The sequence below is a fragment of the Brachyistius frenatus genome, unplaced genomic scaffold, assembly GCF_029030835.1.
Source record: "Brachyistius frenatus isolate BFR_SWC_R1_liver_20210118 unplaced genomic scaffold, ASM2903083v1 Contig_65, whole genome shotgun sequence".
NCBI classification, from domain to species: Eukaryota; Metazoa; Chordata; class Actinopteri; family Embiotocidae; genus Brachyistius; species Brachyistius frenatus.
In genome coordinates this window covers 406,507-428,354 of record NW_027210664.1, presented here as the reverse complement: position 1 = coordinate 428,354, position 21,848 = coordinate 406,507, and the positions used below count along the sequence as shown (strand labels likewise).

The 21,848-nt window shown below is 40.4% G+C and overlaps 1 protein-coding gene across 1 annotated transcript in view; it reads left to right on the top strand.

The window, feature by feature from the left end:
- The first annotated feature begins 897 nt into the window (after nt 1–897).
- The window catches only part of LOC138625694 (cadherin-18), a 143,862-nt gene continuing 122,911 nt past the window's right edge, over nt 898–21,848 (top strand). Inside the window, exon 1 of the mRNA XM_069706794.1 lies at nt 898–962. The gene's annotated coding sequence lies outside the window, so the exon portion shown is untranslated. The remainder of the gene's footprint in view (nt 963–21,848) is intronic.

The window sequence follows — 21,848 nt, the reverse complement described above, 5'->3', positions numbered from 1 at the left end:
CTGAAAACAACTGATGACGTTGTATTAAGAGAATGATGAATACCGGTTGGTGTCGGCTCAGATAAGAAGAAAGCATTGACAAATTGAAAGAAAAACAAAAAAAATGGGGGCGGGTGGCTTTAATCCTTGCCATATATGGCCGAGGTATAATTGTGAAGATGCGGGGCAGATGTGGCTGAAGGGAGGATTCAGGAAACGGGATTCATGTGATGAGATGAGGACAGGAAACGCATGCATATTTTACAGATTTAATAATATAATCTTACACTAAAGGAATGAACGTGTGAAACTATATCGGAGCAAATACTTAAAATGACTTAGTCCGTGTGAGGGGAGAATGTTTCCTTGAAAAAGGACGGATGGGATATCGATGCCATAAAGAATCCAAAGTATTGATTATCTGATTAAGTGGAGGATTGTTAGCTTCCAGTCGGAGAATAAACTGATGACACTGACTGTAAGTTTGACTCTGTGTGTGTGTGCTGAGAGAGGAGGAAGAGAGAAACAGCTGCTCCTTATACTATAGTCCTCTGCTTATCATATAGGATAACCCCCCCGCCCCCCAATTCCATCCCCATCCCAGCCTCGGCAGATACCCTCTGCTCCGCTCGCCGCGCCGACCCAGCCCTTCAGTGGACTGTGCAATTTGATCCATGCAGAAGATGATTCATGCTCTGTGATCTGGGCAGTAAGAGCAGGCAGAGGAATCCCTCTCTTCTCTATCTTACTCCCCCCACCCCACCCCAATCCACATCCATAATTCAGCATTTGTGCCTTCCTCCTCCTCCTCCTCCTCCTCTTCCTCCTCCTCCTCCTCCTCTGGTCCCCCTTCCTGTCTGCTTTCTCTCACTGCTTTGGCTGCTGCTATTCGCTATAACGTGTGCACTCCATCACGGCATCCACCACCTAAGTCTCAGTGGTCTGCTAACCGCCCATCTGGAGGTCTACGCCGAGCTGCACAGGTAAGGTGAGAGCAAAGCAAGAGTGCTACTTTTGCCTTGGTACAATTCGTAGTTTTCAGCGTGTGAATGCATCTTTTAAAAGTCTCGGGGTTTGATTCGCCTTCCTAACTTGCTGCATAATTTACCTTTTTTTTTTGGTAATTAGATGATTTCTTTGGAGCAAAGACTTGGGGAAACAGTTGCTATGGTAGCGTCGTGAAGCAGCCGAAAAACAAAAAAAAACACAAACTCCACACATCAGGGGGTACATTAGAAATTGTTGGAGCGCTACTCGTTGGCATGCAATAAAGTTTCATGTCTTTGTTACTGATCCCCCCCACCCCCCACCGCCGACGCACGCACACACACACACACACACACACACACACACACACACACACACACACACACACACACACACACACACACACACACACACACACACACACACAAGGCTGCTTTTCCTTTACCCACTCTCACAGAGAAACAGTGAAGCTTATCATGTGAGTTCAATCATTAGACTCTTGGTGGAGCTCAAAGGAAACTGGACTGTGTTGCTTTAACCAAACAGAAGTACACTAAGGTATGCAGTGACACATGTTGGATTTTAATCAGAATGATGTGTGGTTTGAGGCTAAAAAATAGATCGGGATTACAAGTTCTGAAATGTCATTTTTGCATAAGTCATTGAAATGATGTGTTCAAGCTGCTTAGTTATTCATTTCCATTCTTCATTTTTTTTTTTTTTTCTGCATAAGTGTTGAAGTTGAAGATTGAATTCAAAATCTATTCCAGACACTCTGACTAAGATAACTGATATGTAGGCTGACAGGCATTTCTGTTTATACCTCCTGTTTCTATCCCAGACACTCACATGCACCGACACAGCAATATGCAGCCAGCGGTTTGATAAGCAACCCTCAGCTCGAGGGAAGCGAATTGATTTGAAACACTGTGGCATTGCTTTAAGTTTGATTTCATGTTGACTTTCTGTTTCTATAATGGAACAAGCGGCTGAAAAACGAAGGGAGACACAAGAGTGTGTAACCTCTCAGCGAGGCTGGCTGTTGATGTGCTCCAACATAAGAGACTATTGAGGTGCAGTGAAGCTGAAGTCTGACGCAAGATTGTCAACACAGCTGGATTTCAAAGAGGCTGGTTCAGAGTGGGATACTGTTGAGATATTGGAATTGAGCGAGAGGAGAAAAACGTAACTCAAACTGTGATGTTTACAGGATAAAACCGCCCACCAGAGAGCAGATTTAACCACTCGTGCGCTGTATGTGTCTTGGACTCTTTCGCGTTTAATTGTGTGCATGTTCACTTCGCCTTGCGCTGTAACGCACCCTCGCTGCTGGTGAGCTGCACTGTTAAAGGCTGATGCTCGTGGATCGATGGGTATGAATGTGACGGGAGTTGCACAGTGGGGGGCGGGGTAAATCCGTCCTTGGCTTTCAATGTTTTTGGAAAAAGAAACTCATGCTTGGTGTAAAAATGGCAATATTATCTTTGAATTTAAAACCTTGAGCTCTTCTTAAATTTCCATCATACAGCCAGGCTGCTAATCTGTCTTCGAAAGGTTTTCACTTGAAAGAGATCACCATTCAATCCGCTGCTGTTCAAGGTTGCTTAGTTTATTTTGCTTCTGTTGATGGTGTAAGTGCCGAAGCTAATGTTGTACCTTGTAGATGGTGAGAATTGATTTGAATATCCATCACAGAAGAAGAATTTCCTGCGCATTGTTTGGAAACAACAGTACATTAATTAAATTTGCATGTAATTACACATCCTGGTTTCATAAATAGTTCAAGATGTGACAGCGATGGAAGAACAACATTGTTTTTTAGTGCAGAAATAATTGTGAATTAAAGATCTTAGCAACCGCACAATCACCAATATCTTTATTGTTCTGATGTAACGCTGCCTGTAATGAGTCTCTATCCTTTGTGTAGCTAATATTTACCTCCAGATCTCCATATGTCAGTGAGTATCAAGACTGAGCTCATTATAATGACCCAGTTGATTAACAGCAAACCTTGACTTCTCACAGGGACTCTCTGTCTGTGTATTTGGTTTTCCTTGAATTGAACACAGTGCAGCGCTTCGCAATATCAAATAAAGAACGTATATCTTCCTGTCAAGCAAACAAGAACTGAATCTGAGACAGTCTTCTCAAAAATGCTGTGAATGCAAGTACGCGTGGTTCTCTAGCTTTGTACGTCCACCATCCACCCCGGGCTCCTCCTCCTGACTTTATAGATCTGATGTTTCATACCGACTGCTTGTTTCAAAATTGACCTATGGAGCAGGGTATAGTTACCTATCAACTACAGTTGGGACATCATGTTCAAACTCTCTAATAGTCATTGAAAAAAATAAAAAAAAATTGTATATCATTTATTCAACTATCATCTTGTGGCAGTAATGCACCAAAAAACTGTTTGTCAACAGGCATTAAATAACAAAAGAAGGGGGAAGAACAAGTTACTCCCAGGCTCTGGTAAAACAAGTGTGGTGCTGGGAAATTACTGAACAGCACAAACAAAATGTCTGTTTCTGTCTGTCTGAAATTTTGTTTGTGCTGTTCAGTTAATATATATAATTAGTTGTTGTGCAAACTCTGCCAGGTAAAGCTAGCAGTGTTTTTGAGAGCCAAGCACCGAGCAGATGGCCAATCCACAGATCAGCATTCATTGGCTATAACTTTGTCACCAGATGAAGTAAGTTTCATGTTGGACGTGCAGAGAAAACAACATCCTTCATCTCAAAGATGACAACGAAAACATGCCTCTCATCAGCTTTCTCAATAGCGAGGGTTTTCCAAGTTTGATGGCATTTGTTGAGCCCGAGTTTACAGCGTGAGTGAATCTCTGTCTCGGTCTTTCTGTGTGTGTGTGTGTGTGTGTGTGTGTGTGTGTGTGTGTGTGTGTGTGTGTGTGTGTGTGTGTGTGTGTGTGTGTGTGTGTGTGTGTGTGTGTGTGTGTGTGTGTGTGTGTGTGCGAATGGCAGCAGGAAGAAGAGGTCAAAATATACAAATCAAACATGCATTTTTTTTAATTTTTATATATAGACAAACAAACATTGTTTCACTTCACCTAATCAAACATTGACTAATTGTAAAATCTTGACCTTGCACAGTTGTATACAAGCCACAAGAGGTTCAGGAAATTTCATAATGCAAATGAAATCCTGAAACACAGAGGCTGAGGCGTAATTCATTAATAATGAACCTAATGCTGCTCTTGTTTGAATGGGGCTATTAGCAGTGGATGGTCTGCATCTGGGTGTCAGAGCTAACAGGATTTCATCGGTGCACTTTCCATATAGCTGTTGATTAAAAAGGCCTCCAGCAGACAAGTTTGATTACCCAGCTGCTACCTGATTCTGGAATACAATAAGCATAATGGTGGCGATGCTAAATTACTTTCATGCCACGGCCGACTTGACATAAAACATTAAAACGAGACCAGAAAGGAGACATTCACAGCTCTGAAATATAACTTAAAGAATTTTGTCACGGTTGTAGTCATCTCTATTCAATCACAAGACCGTTGCTTGTCTTGTCTTCTTTCAGTCTGTGAACAATAGATTTCCTTCAGATGGAAGAGCTGCCAAAATGCCTTTTCTACTGACATGTCAAACTGAATTCAAACCTCTATTCTTAACCCGGGCTGACATCGCTTCACTCACCTTCCTTTTTTTTTTTTTTTGTGGACAAAATGAAGTCTCTTTCAGACATAGTTTTAGAATAACACACTGAACCATCAATGAAACAATACTGAAAAATACCTGTTTACTTTCAGCGGCTCTGTGTAGATTCACCTGAACTGTTGGGGGGCAAAACAGCGCTTCTATTTTACTTACTATAAGTGTGTTCTGTATAAAAACAGTTTGTTTCCCCACTTAAAGTCCCTTTTCCCCTTATTTAAAATAATGACGTTTATATGAGAAAGTGGAACCAAAATGTCGCACAGAGTGAGGGAATTCAGTAAAGCTTGAACAAAGGGCAAAATGAAATAAGAACGTTAGATATATGAGCAACCTTGTATTGTTTTCTACCTTTGAGTTTTGTTGTTGTTTTTTTTTTTTTTTTTTTTTTTTTAAACGTGTCCCTGGGGAGACTCACGGTACCGAGTCCTTGCACGTGTGTCTCAGGAAGTGCCCTTTAAAATACGACTTTGATGGCATTTCTTCATCATTAGTCAGCTGGGAGCGAGAAGACAGAAGAGCTGTGTGAGGAAGGGGTGGAACAAAGCAACAAAGGTTTCCAGGCAAAGCCGAGATTGCTGCCTCTACTTTGTAAACACTTTCACCAGCTGAGCCTCAGCGATTCACACATCTGTTTGTCTCCGTTTTAGAAGTTACAACCATCTGCTTGACAACGAGCGCCGGGTTATTTCACGTGTTTGTTTGTTGTTAGTTTTTAAGCCAACTTTTCACGTTTCGAATTTTTAAGGGGTGACTTGTGAGACCCCCCTTCACCCCCGTTCCCCCCGCCCGCTTGTGATAAAATTCACCTTGATTGTTATTCAGCTGTGAAACATTTCTGGCCAAGCAAGTCGACCTTTGATATTTACAGGCTGCAGCCTGTTCGGTCTGATTTTATTGATTCCCATTGATTCATTCCTCATGGGGTGTCTCTCAGAATGTGTTTGCTTTGATCAACGGGTCCAATGGGTAAATACAAATGTCTGCTATCTTACTCCGACTTCAACCAGTCCATACTAATCTCCAGTGTGATAATATATTGCCAAGATACTGGTTTAAACGGCCTTTCTTTCCTCTTCCCGTTCCCTTTTTCCTTTCTGCTTAACTTCTCTCCTTTCTTCCTTCCTTCTTCTCTCCCATCCTTCCCTCTTTCTTTACTTCCTTCCCTTTTTCCTCCTTCCTTCTCTTCTCCCATCTTTCCCTCATTCCTTCCTTCCTGTTTCAGTATCGAAGATGACAATCATAGTTTTTGTCCACTAGAGGTAGCAGAACCTGAATGTTGTCTGAGGATTGTTTCCAAAAGACCCAGTGGAGACTCTGCTGATCTGTAGAGTTTTTTTCAAAACAAACTCAACTAAGATGTTGTTGAAAATAAAAAAAATTAATATATATATATATATATGTACAGAGCAATGGGGAGAAATACAAGTGTTGTTGTCTCAAGTGTGTCAGCATGATAGGATGCAAACATTTTGATCTCAGCCCGTTTATTTCATTAACATTTTACAAAAGCCATTCAAACACTGACAGATTGGGCTCATCCATAAACACACGTGCAGCAAAGTTGTCTTTTTTTTTTTTTTACAGTATGAAAGTGTTGCTGCAGTCCGCTATGGGGATTCCACTCACACTTGACAGTTTTAACATAAACTCTGGTTTCACAGGTTTAAAATAGTCCAGCTCATCAGGGATACGATTAAATACCAAACAGTAACAACATAAAAGGTTTGTTACGTGTTATTGCAAAAAGGTTGTTTTCCCTTTAAATTCACGACAAAATAAGTAAAATCGGAAGATGACGTGAGGTGAATAATTAGTTCATTTTCGATCTAACATCACATAGAAAATCTGAAAAATCGGATCTACTAATAAATGTATTTATGCAGATTTAAAATGCCTAACTGGGCCCACATTAGCAATGCATGCACAGCTGACACTGAAAATGCACATGCATGTATTTTTAAAGACACCAAAAAAGAAGGGAGAGGGTGAGCATGTGGTACTTAACCCTGCCTCAGAGACATAAAGGCTGTCATGATAGGCCTTGACACCATAAGGTGATTTTAGGTACACCACTGACAACTCAAACGCTGCACTGGCGAGATAAAGTCTCCGTTTAAATTGCCTCCAATTTGAAATTAGCTCTGAATCTAATAAGCGCTTCCATGATTTCTTTTCTCCACATGAGAAAAGTCATTATCCAGTATCAGCACAGTATGTCAGCAATACTGCCGCCAACAGTGGCAGTGAAGCAGTTTGGTATGAGGTCGAGGACTTTTGACAGCATTTGAGCTTGTCAGCTATCAGTCTACACTTTTAAAGATTAAAAAGGACCCACAGGGGCATTTCTAGACCTTGTTCTGGCTCAAAAATGTGGCAGCGTGCAGCAAGTCACAAACAGCAGCAGTTACATTTGGTGCATGACCTAATTTTATCATAATCTGCCCTGCACTGCGCCAGATCCCCAAAAGGCGCCGTGGAATGACTACATTTGTGAACATGGAAATTGAAAAGGGCTGCCAAATTTGCAGGTGCCACATTAAACTGCTCATCTTAACAAGTCTCTCTTCTCTTGTCATGAAAACGTTACTCTCCTGAACATAGGTGTTGAATGTTACTTATTTCAGAGGCAATTTGACTTGTGCAAAACGTCGTCTTGGATCAATTGGAGTCTTGAAACTCGTGGAGTGGCTTGAAAGTGGAAAGACTAATTTCCATTTAAGAAGAAAATGTTTCTTTTTTTTTTTACTGAAGTTGCTTTAATTTTCCCTTGTTTCAAGATGTTAAAGGTACATTTAATACTGAGACGATTCTTCAAACAAGCTAAATAGTATTTCTTTATGGTAAATATTAATAGTCCTGTTCTTAAATTGAAATAAATTTGGAAAGGATTTGAAAGATGGGCGCACATAACATCAATATTGCAACCCTATTAGCTGATATCTATCAAATTAAAACATTAAATTAGCCAATGTTGTCTGTGTCATACAAGTATTAGAAAGCTAGGAAAGTTCTGGACTCTTACGGGGCCAATTTATCATTATATTTTTTTTAATTTCGACAAGCACACGTCAGGTCATTTTGCTGGACTGCTGCTACAAATCAGCACAAATGGCCTTGAGTAGGTGGAAGGCGATGCATATTCACCACCAGCATGCCGTCTTTAGCCATGACCTATTCTTTTTGGCCAATGGGAAAGAGAAGTGTGCCAGAATGATTAATGGTCATGATTACCTACTCAGAAAATGTGGTTTTCCAGCCCAGCAGCTTCACTTTTATGACTTAAACCTGGGGCAAGATGTTTCATCATGCAAGCAAGGCTGAACACAGACCACACAGGCAGTGTGTGCGGCGACGGCCGAACGTATCCCTGATAAAGTGTTTACTATCATCTGTGTGGACAGAAAGGTAAAGCCCTCCTGTGGATTGTTATGTGGACATTTACGGTGAAGTTGAACATCAATATTGGCCTCAGGAGTTTGTAGCCACCGTTGCTAAATTTCCATCTTGCTGTGTGCTTGTGGGGTGTATAAAACAGACTAATTCAATTACAGATTGTATTGAGCAAGAAAAGTGCTCTGAGGTTAAAACGCTTTCAAAATATCCACCGATGTGAATCTGGAGAGCCGTCTTCATGACATAGAGAAGCTATTGACCAAACAAGCCAAGTGAGCCTGAAGGGGTTAATTGACGAAACCACAAGACGCCATGATACTATGCAGCTTGTGATTACCAAACGCCTCACTGTTTGCTTCAGTGAGTGCATGTGAGTATTAAAGCCATGCGGCAGCCAACAGTGACGTCACCTATTGGTTTGTTATGTAGCCCCCAGTTCGGATTTTGGCCGGCGCCATCTTGCTAGTTTGGATCGGTTCGTAGTCAGAAGTGACCATATTTGGGCGAGAGGGGGCGCCTACAGGGGGGATCTGATTAGAAACCTGATGATACTATGTCCCGTCCACCGATAGCTGAAACCTGCCTCCGCCACAGGCCTGTCACTCAAACAGACACGCTCCTAAAAACACGGCTTTTTGAGGCAAACTTTCTAATTAATGACGGGAATTTTTTTTAGATGGACCGGCAGTAAACGAATAAGGAGGAGCGACTTTGGCTAACAAAAGCGTAGTAACAGAGAAACAAGTTATTGACTTATTGAATGGGAGTCTATGGAACCAGAGGCTTTTTTGGAGCCGACCTTTAGTGGCCCTCGCTGGTATAGCAGTTAAAGGCACTTCTGCATCGGCCTCATTTTTCAGATCCTGAAGCGACGTCCACTTTTACAAACAGTCTCTGATTAAATCCTGTTCATATGCAGAAGCTTCTGTATCTGCTTGTGGTTGCTTTTGCAGCACTTGTGCTCTGAGGAGCTCCCTGATGACCATCCCCAATCATTAACCTCAAGTTCATTTCTGTCACAAACACCACAGCGGCCCTCATTACAACGCAGCTCTACTCCACCTCAACAGAGCGACTCTCCATCTTGCCACGACGCCTCAAAGGTTAGCCCTTGTAAAAGGTTACAGCTCTCTGCGACATTTCCCTTGATGACTCCTGTTTTGTTTTTAATAAATATCAACTGGGTTGTTGTTGTTACTTGGAATTAAGTGCTTATTAAGCCGTAATAAGAGACTTTGTCCTGGATTTAGATGAACTGTTAACGAGGAACAGACCTGCGATTAATCAACAACGTAAACGAGCAGGCTCCTCGACGCAGGCGCGAAGCCTTCGGTCAAACCCTCTGCCAAAAATGAGGGAATTTCACCAACAGCTTACAGCACAGTTCACGGTGAACTGCAACTGACATAAATGTTAAAGTCAAATTAATTAGAGTGGATAACAGAAACATGAAGCGAAAAGGAAATATATCAAATGCTAAGCACTCTAATAATCTTCCATTTGCTTTTTTTGGCTCACCAACAGAATTTCTCGTGGCACTCGCACCATCATCCATCACCGAGCGGCTGGAAATGTGAGAGCTGCTGAGGTTGTTCCAACAGCACAGGCAGGGATTTTTTTTTGAAAGTGAGAAAAGCTCCGTTGCTGGCTCGGTAGCGGCAGACTCGCCCGGCGTGATCAACAACCCTATCAAACCCTGCAGATATATCATCGTCATTTTTGTGCTGTGGGACCTTAAAATCTTAGTTATTGCACCTTTAACGCCTTTAAACATGTCGGTGGGCCTCTATTACATCTGTCAGTTGGAGATTTTGCACATAAAAACGTTGCTGCAAATTCACCTGGACAAACAGCAATCCTTTCTCTAAAAGCTGCTGGAGGTAAAGCACCTGGCTGCATGAGCTGATTGGGAGTTGATTGAAATGCTAATCGAAAAATAACACGCGCATGTGCATTAGAGATATCTAGTGTCAACATATGTTACGCGTCAAAGCTGCAGAAAATGGACGAGCAATAAGCAACCAATTAGCAACCTACTGTTTTATCGGATGACATGAAAGAAGTAAGACGTTCCTGTTGCCTGAGGTGCCAGTGAGTAGATGATGTATACAAGAATAATAGTAGTATATGATGCATCATAAATACTTTATGAACCATGCAAAGTAGCATTTTCTAACACCGGAGTCTTCATTAAAATGTGAATGAGCAGAATAACAAACCCACACAGTGCACAAAAGGTGCTGCAGCCGGTGCACAGAGGAATGAAATGTGTCACGTCTCCAGGCCCCCTCACTTTCAAATGAATGAACCTGTCATTTCTGTGCAGATTCACTCATTTCTTTAATGACTGGCAACTCCTTGCGTTGCTGCCAGGAGGCCCCACCGGAGCGGCTCGGCTCGGCTCGGCTCGGCTCGGCTCAGCTCGGCTCGGCTCGGCTCAGCCCAGCTCCGGCTCTACGTGCCGCAGAGCCACGGGGGCAATGGAGTTTGTTGCCACCGTGCGTCTGTTGTGCAGCTGCAGTGGCCCTGTTGGGCTCTCACCCTTTTCCCGTGCCACAGATTCATTGCGGCCTGCTGTCTTTCTTTATTTCTGTCCGTCACGGCTTTGAGCAAAGCGGAAAATATTCTCGAAGTGCCCTCAGCAGAATGGCTCAGACACCGGGGTGTTTGGACTGAAGATTAAAGAGACAAGGGGTTCCTGGCTTAAATATATGCACTGGGAGAAGTGAATCATATGCTTTTGTGCAAGGCACATGTCCCCCGGTGCTGCAGCCGGAACTGCTTTGTGCCCTCGAGCATTGTCGACGACTGTGGTTTTACTAAAGAGCTTAAAAGTAGAGCGTACGTGGGATTGTGAAGCGGGGCAATGCTGGAAAAACAAGAGTGCACAGTCAGCAAATCTTCCTCGGATTCATAAATATTATTGTATCGAGGTGTTTAATTCTGGAGCCCGTGTTATGCCTGATTCAGTCGGCGGTCCTCTGAGTCATCCCGGTGTTTAAATTGATGTTCTTTTCTCCAAGAAGGAGATTAAAACCATGTAGAAAACTAGTTTCTGCAAAATAAAAAGCTAAGTACAAACTACAGGATTTCTATCTTTATCAATCAGAATTAATTTAGCTCTTGTGATTCTGTATGCTTGAACTCGTACAGAGCTTTATTTACTCTACGAATAAATGCGCATACTGTAATGTCAGCTCAGTGAACTATAATCATTGAAAAATTATGCTTAAACAACAAATTGCTGTGTCAATAAGGCAATTGTATCTCTTTGCACAACACCTACTTTTGCATTTAAATATATATTTACTAAAGAAAGCCAGCTCTGGTCTAGAAATAGAAATCATCACACGAGACATGAGCTAGCCGATATAAGTGCTGAAAACTTAATTCTGCAAAACATCCATTTAGCAGGCCACATCTGAATAAATTGTCACTCCTTTGCATTCAGTGTTAATGTGTAATCATGTGTGGAATTATACCACAATCATCATCTCATTTACGACCCACTCTCTCACCCTCTAGTTAAAGCAGAGCCCACACATCATTGATTTCTATATGTATGTAGGTGCGTCTGAACAGGTTGGGAGCATATGTGACGGTGAGCACGCTGATGTGGAAAAAAGATTTCGATGTTGCTTTAATGTACGAGAAACCTCCAGGTCCATCTGTACCGCAGTGTGTTTGGTTCAACCGTATCACACGGACCGTGGAGTTTGAGTCTGTTCTTATGCCCTCGCTGTTATGTTTCTAAGCCCATTATAGTGTGATCACATCCGACGCATTTAAAGGTTCATTTGGGGCCCCATTTGGATAACGTATCGATACATGACAGTATTTTACTGCACCATGACGACATTTTTAGGGCACCCCATTCATTTATGTTATGATCAACCGTCTGCACTTTCTATAGCTCTTTATCACCTAAGCAGGCTCAAAGTCATTTACACTGTTTCCCATTCACACACTAATGGAGGTGCCACACAAAAGTTCTCACCATCAGGAATACATTCACACACAAATGGTGCAAAGCTGCCATCCGGAGCAGTTTGGGCGTTCAGTACCTTGAGGTCGAACCGGAAAACCTTTCCATTAGAGGGCAACCAGCTCACCCATCTGAGCCACAATCGCCGTAGTGATGCCATTTAATAAGAGATCACATGTCTCCAAAATCAAGAATGTCAGAAACTTCAACATACTGAGTTGTCGTTCACTCATTCGTTTTCTATATCACCTGTCCACTCCAGGTTTTGTATGCGTACTTTCTAGACTTGCTGAGAGGCGAGGTACTCTCTGGACAGACAGGCAACCACAAAAAAACCAAAAAAAAGCAGTAAATGCAAAAGTAACGATGAACTTTTCCATCCAGGCTACAACTTTTTTTTGTTGTTTTTGTATCCAATTCAAAGCACTACAACACAAAAATCTAGCTGGAATTATTATGTCCTGAGAACGGACGCTACGTATTTATTCCTGCGTCTCTCTCCGTTGTGCTGAAACAGCCGAACACACTCGATCTATTTCTGTCCAAGGTGCTGAAACAGTCAAGCACAGTCTCTTCATGCGTCTCTATCCGTGGTCCTGAAACACTCTCGCCCAGTCTCTCTGTTAAACTAATATATAGATGTTTCATTGCCTTTGGAAAGAATCTAATTTCAAACTTAAAAAAAAAAAAAATGACCATCATCACATTAATAAAACATCATGGCAACCAATTATATTCAAAATAGCATGGATTTAGTGGTTTCAACGCATTTAAGTTTCTGACATCCATTTAGGACATGAAGCAAACAGACCGGATTTGTAGCTTATCAGAGCTTGATACAAATCTCATAATTCTTCCTGCAGTGTGAAAACTGCTGCAGTGCACAGGGCAGCCTCTGCAGCCTATGGGATTTAAAGAAAGTGCTTAAGTTCCAAATGCCTCCAGGAAATCAGTCATAGAACCCCCCAAAAAACACTTGATGTGTTTGGCAGCCTGTGCACTTCTTTGTGTAAAAAGCCGACTAACATTGGATTTTTATTATTCAAAGAGTCACTGAAACTACTGATGTATGACAGAAAACCTTGTCAGGGTATAGAGGGGAATCTGTGTTCGTCAAAATTCAACAATTATGGATTTAAATTGGGGGAAATGTCTGTCGTTCATGACAGGAAAATCAAATGGATTTAAACATTTTCCTTTGTCTGACCTGGGAATTATATTGCGGGCTATAAACTGTACATACATGTATGTAGCTCACAGTTTAGCATTGTAAACAGCATGTGCACTAATTTAATTTGGTGTGGAGACACAAATTTCAAAAGTGCCTCATTTGGTTAAAACTAAATACAACTCTTTAACAAAGAAATAACCAAAAGACCAAAGCATCCACTTGAAAACCATTTAAAGGGTACTGGTAGCTTTGCTTTGGTGAAGTAATAAACCTCTTGTCAGGCACAATAGTACACAGGATGGGGAATTACATTCTCTTAAATTAATAATCATCTATGAAACCCACATTTAATGCCTTACAATAATAAAACGTATACAATAAAATTCTAAATATCATTGCTGCTGGTAAAAGAAAACAAGATGCAAAATAAGTCCCTCATGCAAAACTATTTTAATTAGCTCTGAGCACAGTGCAGACTGACTGAAAGCCGAATGAAGCTTTATGGCTTCTTTCCAACTGAAACCTTGGCAAAACATTATAAATCAGGGGTATTGCCCTTAAAGTGCTGATAATGCGTTTCCTTGCTCTGAAACCATCCTTCGGAGGTTTGAGGACTCGAGGTGGAAAATGAATCTGACGACTCGCACTTTAATTATTTGGACATAAAGTGGAGTCGTTTTTAGTCGTCTGTGTCTCAGACTAATGTCAACTGTACGAACGTGAAAGTCAAGGTTACATTAGCTATGATTAACAGCTGGCCGCAGGCACACTGATCTGTTGCCTTTGAGGAGACGTGTCTGTTAACGTCTGATGTTACGTGAATGTTGCACATAATCAAAGCAGTTTTATGCATATAACTGCACTGTTGATGGGCAGTTATTGACAAACATATGTAATAAAGTCATTGTCCCTTTCAGTCAGTCCTTCAAAATCTGAGTCCGTCCCCTGAGACTCACTGGCCCGGCACTTCAGGGACTTCAGGACGTGCGTGCCAACTCCAAGACAGAGGGTCTTTGTCGACTTGAATCCTTCCCCTGTTCCATGATTGCCCCTTAAAGCCTTTGAGCAGCATAAATATTTCCCACTTTATTACTCATAAAGCACTTCTTGATTGTATTACTCATATCTGGGCAGACCGGATTACGGTAAAGCCCTTTGACTCTATCACTGTTGATTTCCCCCGAGGTATTATGAATGAACTTTAATGAATCTCCATTTTTTACCAAAACCCTCGCCATGAGGTGCCTTCATTTAACATGCCAGGGGAGATGAATGAGTCAAATGCCCAGACATATCCAATGACTAAAGGTAGCAGGTTTTGATCCAAGTCAGTATTTTCTGATTAAGTTCCATCAAGACAAACTCTTCAATCAAAAAAACTGCACTCTTTCTTTGCAGTGAGTTCTGCTCGGTTTGTTCCGTTGACAGGAACAAAGTCAAATATGGGCAAGTGTAGAATTACTCAATTTATTTAGCAGAATAAGGACATTTCAAATGAGAGGTTGAACTAGGCAGTTTGTATTAAATAATATATAAAAAGTTCCTCGTCTTTTTATATTAATTGCATGGTTCCCTTTTGCTCTGTGTTGATTTTCTTCATTCGGGGCTTGCTTTTGGAGAAACATACAGAAATCAGCATTTTCAGTTCTTTGGTGTCTTTTTTCTTTAAACTTTTATTTTGTCTCATCTGAGGTTTCTAAAATTATGGCGCAACCCATTTTGTTTTGAAGTTTTGGTGAGATCCGCGACGTTTTCCTTATAAATAAAGTCCTCATTCACAGTAGAAAACTTCTTTGCGTTAACTTGAGTTGTCGGCAGCGGAGTCGCGCTACGACGCACACAGGTACGCATGTCAGACTTCAACCAACTCTCCGTTGCGCTTGGATACTTCTGTATCTATAAATTCACTCTTCTTACACTTACTTTTTCTCTCTCTTATTTTTCCAGACCTGTATCATTTCAGACTGTCCTCTAACGAATGGGCTTTTGCTTTATGCCACATATTTGCATCATCTTGTCTTTTAAGAAGCCAGTGATTGCTGGATGAAATGCCCGAGCTTTCCAGTAGCCATCATTCGTTATGAACCACATTTCTATCATTCATCCTCATAAGGCATACAGTAGTAGTCCCGGCCCTTTCCTCTACTTCTACCAGTCGCTTGTGGATGACAAGGAAGTTCAAGCTTATTAGACTCAATTGAACTGGTTTAGAGCTTTGACTTTTTTTTTTAATGTGAAATGCAAATGGAGAAATCCGGAAACGAAATCTAATCAAATAGACAGCAGTGACCTGACATTATTCTTCAACATGATGCAACTTGGTTGCAATGAAAGTTGAAATTCAGCACGTCTGACGCTGGGATTAAGTCAGCACTGTGTGAGGCATCAGTAGCCAGCTCTCTACTGACCTCCATACTGTGCACTAAGGTTATGTCTTAATTGGATCAGTTTCAACTAATGTTAATGTTGATGAAATCTCCAAATTATGTAGGCGTAGTACGGTAGGTGTCCTCTATAGTCAACATTTGTGGGTTACTACATCATTCCTTTGACATATGAATCAGGCTTTGAGTGTTACGAATGCGCGCCGTGTATTTTTGCACAAAGGATTGCAATATACAATCCTATTGGTAAATTTCACGGCTCCTAAAATATCTTACTGTTGGATGGCTGATGTCATACATGGCTACGCTTTTTTTTTTTAATATAACATTTTTGACAATCTTGTAAGCTTTTGTCACACATACAACCAATAAGCTTTCCTGGATCTAAACAGTCAAAGCCAAATAAATAGATTTATTGAATATATACATACATACATACATACAAACAAAGTGTTCACATGTCTACAAAAACCCAGTTTGATTCTTGTGTGGTTGAAAAGTGTTTCATTTTAAAAACAAGGGAAAACATGAACAGAATGACTTTTGTTTTGACCAATTTGACCAACTTTGGAGCCTGAGTATACAGAATTGATTGCTCTTTTTTTTTAGGCAGCACATTTGTTTATCTCAATGGAGTAGAGACCAGTCGTGGTGACAGCATGTCAATTTCAAGATCAATTGTTGGCTCCTTGCCTCTGGCCTTTGCATTGCATTACCATAGTAATGACTTTTTGACCCTCCTTCTTAAAGTGGGCACCTACATTCCCAGTTGAAGAGACAAATGGCATACCTGAAAGTCATTGGTGATGTGTAATGGATTATTCGCTACAGGACTTTCGCGCATTTACATACGTCATAACTGATCATCCGCTGAGTGCTTATAATAAACTGTGAACGTGGCAGCCTGAAAATGTATTCTGTTGAGTGGACATGTTTTTTTTCATTAGCACTCTAGAAACATAACTTGAACGCACATTGGGATACCACATAGTGTAGTATCAACAGCGTACTGTATAAATGTGCAAACATATTCCAAGAACACGAGGATTTCATTTAAAAAAAATTGTGCTTACTATAGTATATTGGTTTATGTTCACATTTAGCCTGAATAAAAGATGTCCAAATATAACACGGAATGGCAGGTCATGCATGAGGAAAGGTAAACTACACGTGAGGACCTGCTGGGGGAAAATAAATCAACTTCAAAGAGCACCGGGACAATATGGCAACTGGGGAGTTGGCAGGTGCAGCGATATATATACCTGACTGACTGATTGGTAAACAAGCCACAGGTGGTGACAGAAACTGGTGGGAAACTGAACAATGGCAGGAAGTGTTCGTGACATCAGGTGTTAACGACAAAGTAAAACAGGAAATAATTCAACCAGAGACTGAACAGGATGTCACATTAACTATATACACTAGAGAAGACATCAAAATTAACCAATTCCAATTCATTTTTCAATCTGATATTTCTTAGATATATCTCGAAGTACATTTGAAAAGTTACCCTATAGGAACCTTGGAGGTCTCGGGATTACAGTACAACCATGAACCTTAATGTTCTTGCTTTGCACTTGAATGTATCCCTCAAATTGACAGGTTATATTTGCATAGTGCATACGTGTTTTACGAGTCTGGGAGCACTGCAAACATGCTAGTGGTTGTTTCATATTTAGACCCCTATAGATTTATCACTTCACACAATTAAAAACTCTGGAGTATTTTAATCAGTGTATACATAAAAGAAAACTGCTCAGCTTTCCTTAAAAAAATTAAAATAATGTCACATACTGCATATGAGCTGTCAGACAAGGCAGGAACAGTTTACATAGTTTGTGGACAGTTGAAAAAGTGCTGGCTGCGAACAGAGAGAGAGGTCCTAATTAACAAATAAATAAATAAATGAGAACATTCCCCTATTCACAGATGGCTGAAAGCCTGCCATGCAAAATGTCCCTTAGGATAGAAACTTGTCTTCGCTGCCAGGCAGATATTTGGCATTTAAAAAAACTGTCAGTAAGCCTCATTTTCTCGCATGCCATCCTCAGCTCTTATATACAGTCACATAACTGCAGGGCCCTGGCTGGGTGAAGGTAAGTCCTGCCTTGGCTGGGCAAAGAAAGAAGACACGAAGACAAACTTTATGCGGGAGCATGTACTCAGTAACATTAAAAGCTCTCATAATGAAAATATTTCAGTTTTCAGCATGACCATATGTGAAATATTGAACTGCTCATACACAACTGCTGGATGGAAAATATTCCTACGGCTGGATAGAAGTCAACAACCACTTCCTGATATAAAAACAACCATATGTTCTGGGAAATTTAAAAGTGCACGCTATAAGTATCATGAAACATTCCCACACAACACGTAGTGGAATGTTTTCCAGAAGATTAAACGGCACCCAGGTACCCATGACGTTCCATTGTTTCTTCAAGAGATTAATTATCTATCCTATGTCACCGATCGACTGAACAAATAAGAGATAACTTTGATCGTCCAATCCCAGCAGGCTTTGTGGTTTTGGCTGAATGGCAGCAAAGATCAGCAAAATGATTTTCCTGTAATTCTAACAGCTTAACTGATTATCTGTCTGTACTTTGGTTCAGTTGGACACTAATATCTGACAGTGCATTGTCCTTGCGTCTGTACTACCTGAGAGGAGACCGCAGCGTTATTTCACAGCTGTCCAAAGGCATCACCTTGTGTCACCTTAAACCAGAATGACTGGCCGATTGATTTTTCCGCCGACAAAATCGATGCGTTCTTATACGTCCAACGCTGTCAGACGTTGTAGAGTTGTTTCAAGGCGCTTTTCACCTTAAAATTGAAATTCTGTCATTACCCACTCAGACTGATGTCATCTGAGTGAATCTGTATGGTTACCATACAAACTGTTAGTTGTTTGATCATCGGGAGCGAATTGAAAGGTGCCTGTTTGGATGCAGATATAGCAGTTAATTCTGTGATATCCACTTAACGTCTCTAACTTTTCCTCTCTTTTTTTTCTAATTGCACGCGGCCTGAAAAGGATAATATACGCAATACATTTTGTTAGATCCAGTCCAGATCCAGACTGTATATAAAAGTGGACGTAACATCCAGGTCTGAAAAATGAGGCCGATGTTGAAGTGCCTTAAGCTGCGATACCAGCGAGTGCCACTAGAAGTTGGCTCCAAAAAGTCTCCAGTTCCATAGACTCCAATTCAACTTCTGTCATAAAATTCTAAGTCAAGAAATGTTTTCCACGAGTTATTTCGGTGTTGCTAGAAAAACTCGCTCCTTCTTCTTAGTTTTCTGGCGGTCCATCTGAAAATAAACCTCTAAAAGCTGTATTTTTGGGTGCAGTCAGGTTTCCACTATCAGATGGACGGACGTTGTATCCCCGGGTTTCCAATCAGATCGATGGCGACGAACAAAATCACAAACTAATAGGTAGCGTCATTGTTTGTTGCTCCTTCATTAGTACTCTTTATTTAAGCTTGACGTTAATTAAACTGAGTTGATATTAAAACTGAACCCTTATTGTTTTGTATGACTACACTGTTCCAACAAACTGAAATATTCTTGATATTTTGCACCTCATTTGACGAATATTTCATCTCAATATTTAGGCTGACATACAACCTTGATACTTGATATTCGGTGATGATATTTGAGTCGCTGACTCTTTGCTGAGATTTGGCACTTCAGTAACAATCCATTTCTTCTGCTGCTGGAAGCACAAGAACATTCCTTTCCTGTGTGCCAGAGGATTTCTTTCCCCTGAAATAGCCAGCAGACAGTGGGTGGCTAGAGCAGTGAATGAAAGCTTTCTGAAAGCTTTGATTTACTTCAGCTGTGTTGAACCATCATTCCTGACAGTGCAGTGGTGTGATGTAGCCTTGTGTTTTGCAAAACATGTCTCCAACCATGGACAAAAAACACATTGGAAGCACTCTGTCGGAGGAGCCAGTGGCAACCTTTTATGATTTTCTTTGCTTAAAATTTTTTTTTTTTATGGACATAATTATGGTCATTGATCACTGATACAAGCTTAAAGTTATGACTTTGGCCATGAAATACACATTTTTCCATTCACTTATTTCAAATTTAAGAGTACCAAACATAGCCCCAGGCCTGTATTCAGGGTGTCATTACTGAGAAAAATAAACCAAACTTGTTTGCAGGAAATATTGAACAGTCTCATTACAACCACATTTTTAAGAGCCCAGTGCTACTTTCCAAACTGTGTCATGATAAATATGTGATAAACGTAAATTACCATAATAGCTAAATACAGAGCAATTATCTCTCATTACAACATAATATTAAGAGGTAAATTAATATGATCTGGTTCTGGCAATGGTGCTGGTATTTACAGTAAATACTGGTACTACATAAACTGTTTTCATTTGTCTTATCTGTTAAACATCCTGTGGTTCATTGTGACTCAACCTCGAACTGAAATGAAGAGATGTCGCTCAGGAACATTTGAGTAATTCAAACCAAAGGCATTTTTTGGAACTTCAACAGTGCTTGACTCACTCTTTGGTCATTTTATGAAGCCTAACAGAATATTTATTCATTCAACCGTTTGAGGAGAAATCTTTTGAATTCAATATGTTTTTGTGTAACGTGCCAATAAAAGGTATCATAGGTTTTGCCCTTGCTACTTTATTTCAGTTTTGATGCTGCTTAGGTGGTGTTTGTGCGGTTCTTGTTTACAGCATGAAGCAACACGATGGTGGCACGTACTTTGAATTTAATCACCTTTCTCGATTCCTTCAACCGAATATGAGGACGATGACGTGTGGCTCAAATGACAATAAAACTGATTCATATGTTTGGATTTTCACTGGCAGATATCTTGTTATCATTAAAGATTAATGAGTAATTTACCATCCGTATGTTCATATCGTAATAGTTTTTCCATAACATTTTTATATCATTGCAGTATGTTGATGCCACAGAGAGCTGTAATAGATGGAAATCTATATTCTTTCTTGGAATGTAAACGTCATGAATAAAATGCTTGAATGAGGTTTTTTTTTCCATTCCTATAATTTGTGCATCACTTAAAAATTACAGAAGTTAAGAAATTGCAGAATGGTAATTGATTTCCTGAACTGTGAGGCAGAAACAGTGCTTTATTATTTAACTGTGTTCAAATGTATTTCATTTTGATTCACATTTAGCCTCACGAGTTCAGAGAAGAACAGTTCGCAGATCGTCATCGCACTGCTGACTGCTACAGGAAATGAAAACAAAAATGAAAGGAAAAAAAAATATTGCATTTTATAAAAAAAAAAAAAAAATAATAAAAAAAAAAGCCTCTTCACAAATTTGAAAATATCTTTTGTGTTTGTGGAAAATATTGACTTTGCAGCTGCTTAAAATGTAGTGGTCGTAAACGTTTTGTCTGTCTTAGGTTCTTTTTAGCAAAAAAGAAAATCTGACAACATGATTGTTTCCTTGCAGTTTACAGCTTCCTTGGTCTCATGATTATTTCACAACCGTGGACATTTCAGATTAAACACAGTCTTTTATTTTACATAAGGCAAGAAAGGAGAACTACCAATAGATCGTATAGGGATCTTTGTCGTGGTAATAATCATAAACACGAGGTTAACGTTGTGAAATGGTTGTAGTTTGATTTACAACAAAACTACTTTTTAAAGATTAAGACGATGGTTCAAGTGTAAATATTTATGTTCATTACAAAAGTTACGCAACACATGTACAGCACAAACATGAAATTTGGGTAGCGGTGTATCTGACTTGATCTGATTGTAAACCCGATGATACTAAGCCCCGCCTACTGTTAGCCGTAACCTGACTGCACCACAGGCCTGTCAATCAAACAGACAAATCCCCGGAAAAAAAAGTGCGACTTTAGCTAACAACACCGAGATAACTCATGGAGAAATTTTAGTGACTGAGAATTTGATGAGAGAAGTTAAATGGGAGTTTATGGATCTGTAGGCTTTTTGTAGCCAACCTCTAGTGGCACCCAGTGGTATTGCATCTTAAGGCACTTCCGCATCAGCCTCATTTTTCACAGCCAGAAGCTACGAACACTTTTATATACCATCTATGCTCCCGAAAAAAAAACGTAAACTTCCTCCATTGCTGTCGTTGTAATTGCTACGACCACGACAGATGAGTCAGATTAGGTTTTATTTATCACACTTCAACAATCGACCATGCTGCCGTTTTCGGTGCGAGGACGGTCTGTTCTACTGGTTTGCCGTCGTATCATGAGGGAAATTGTAATT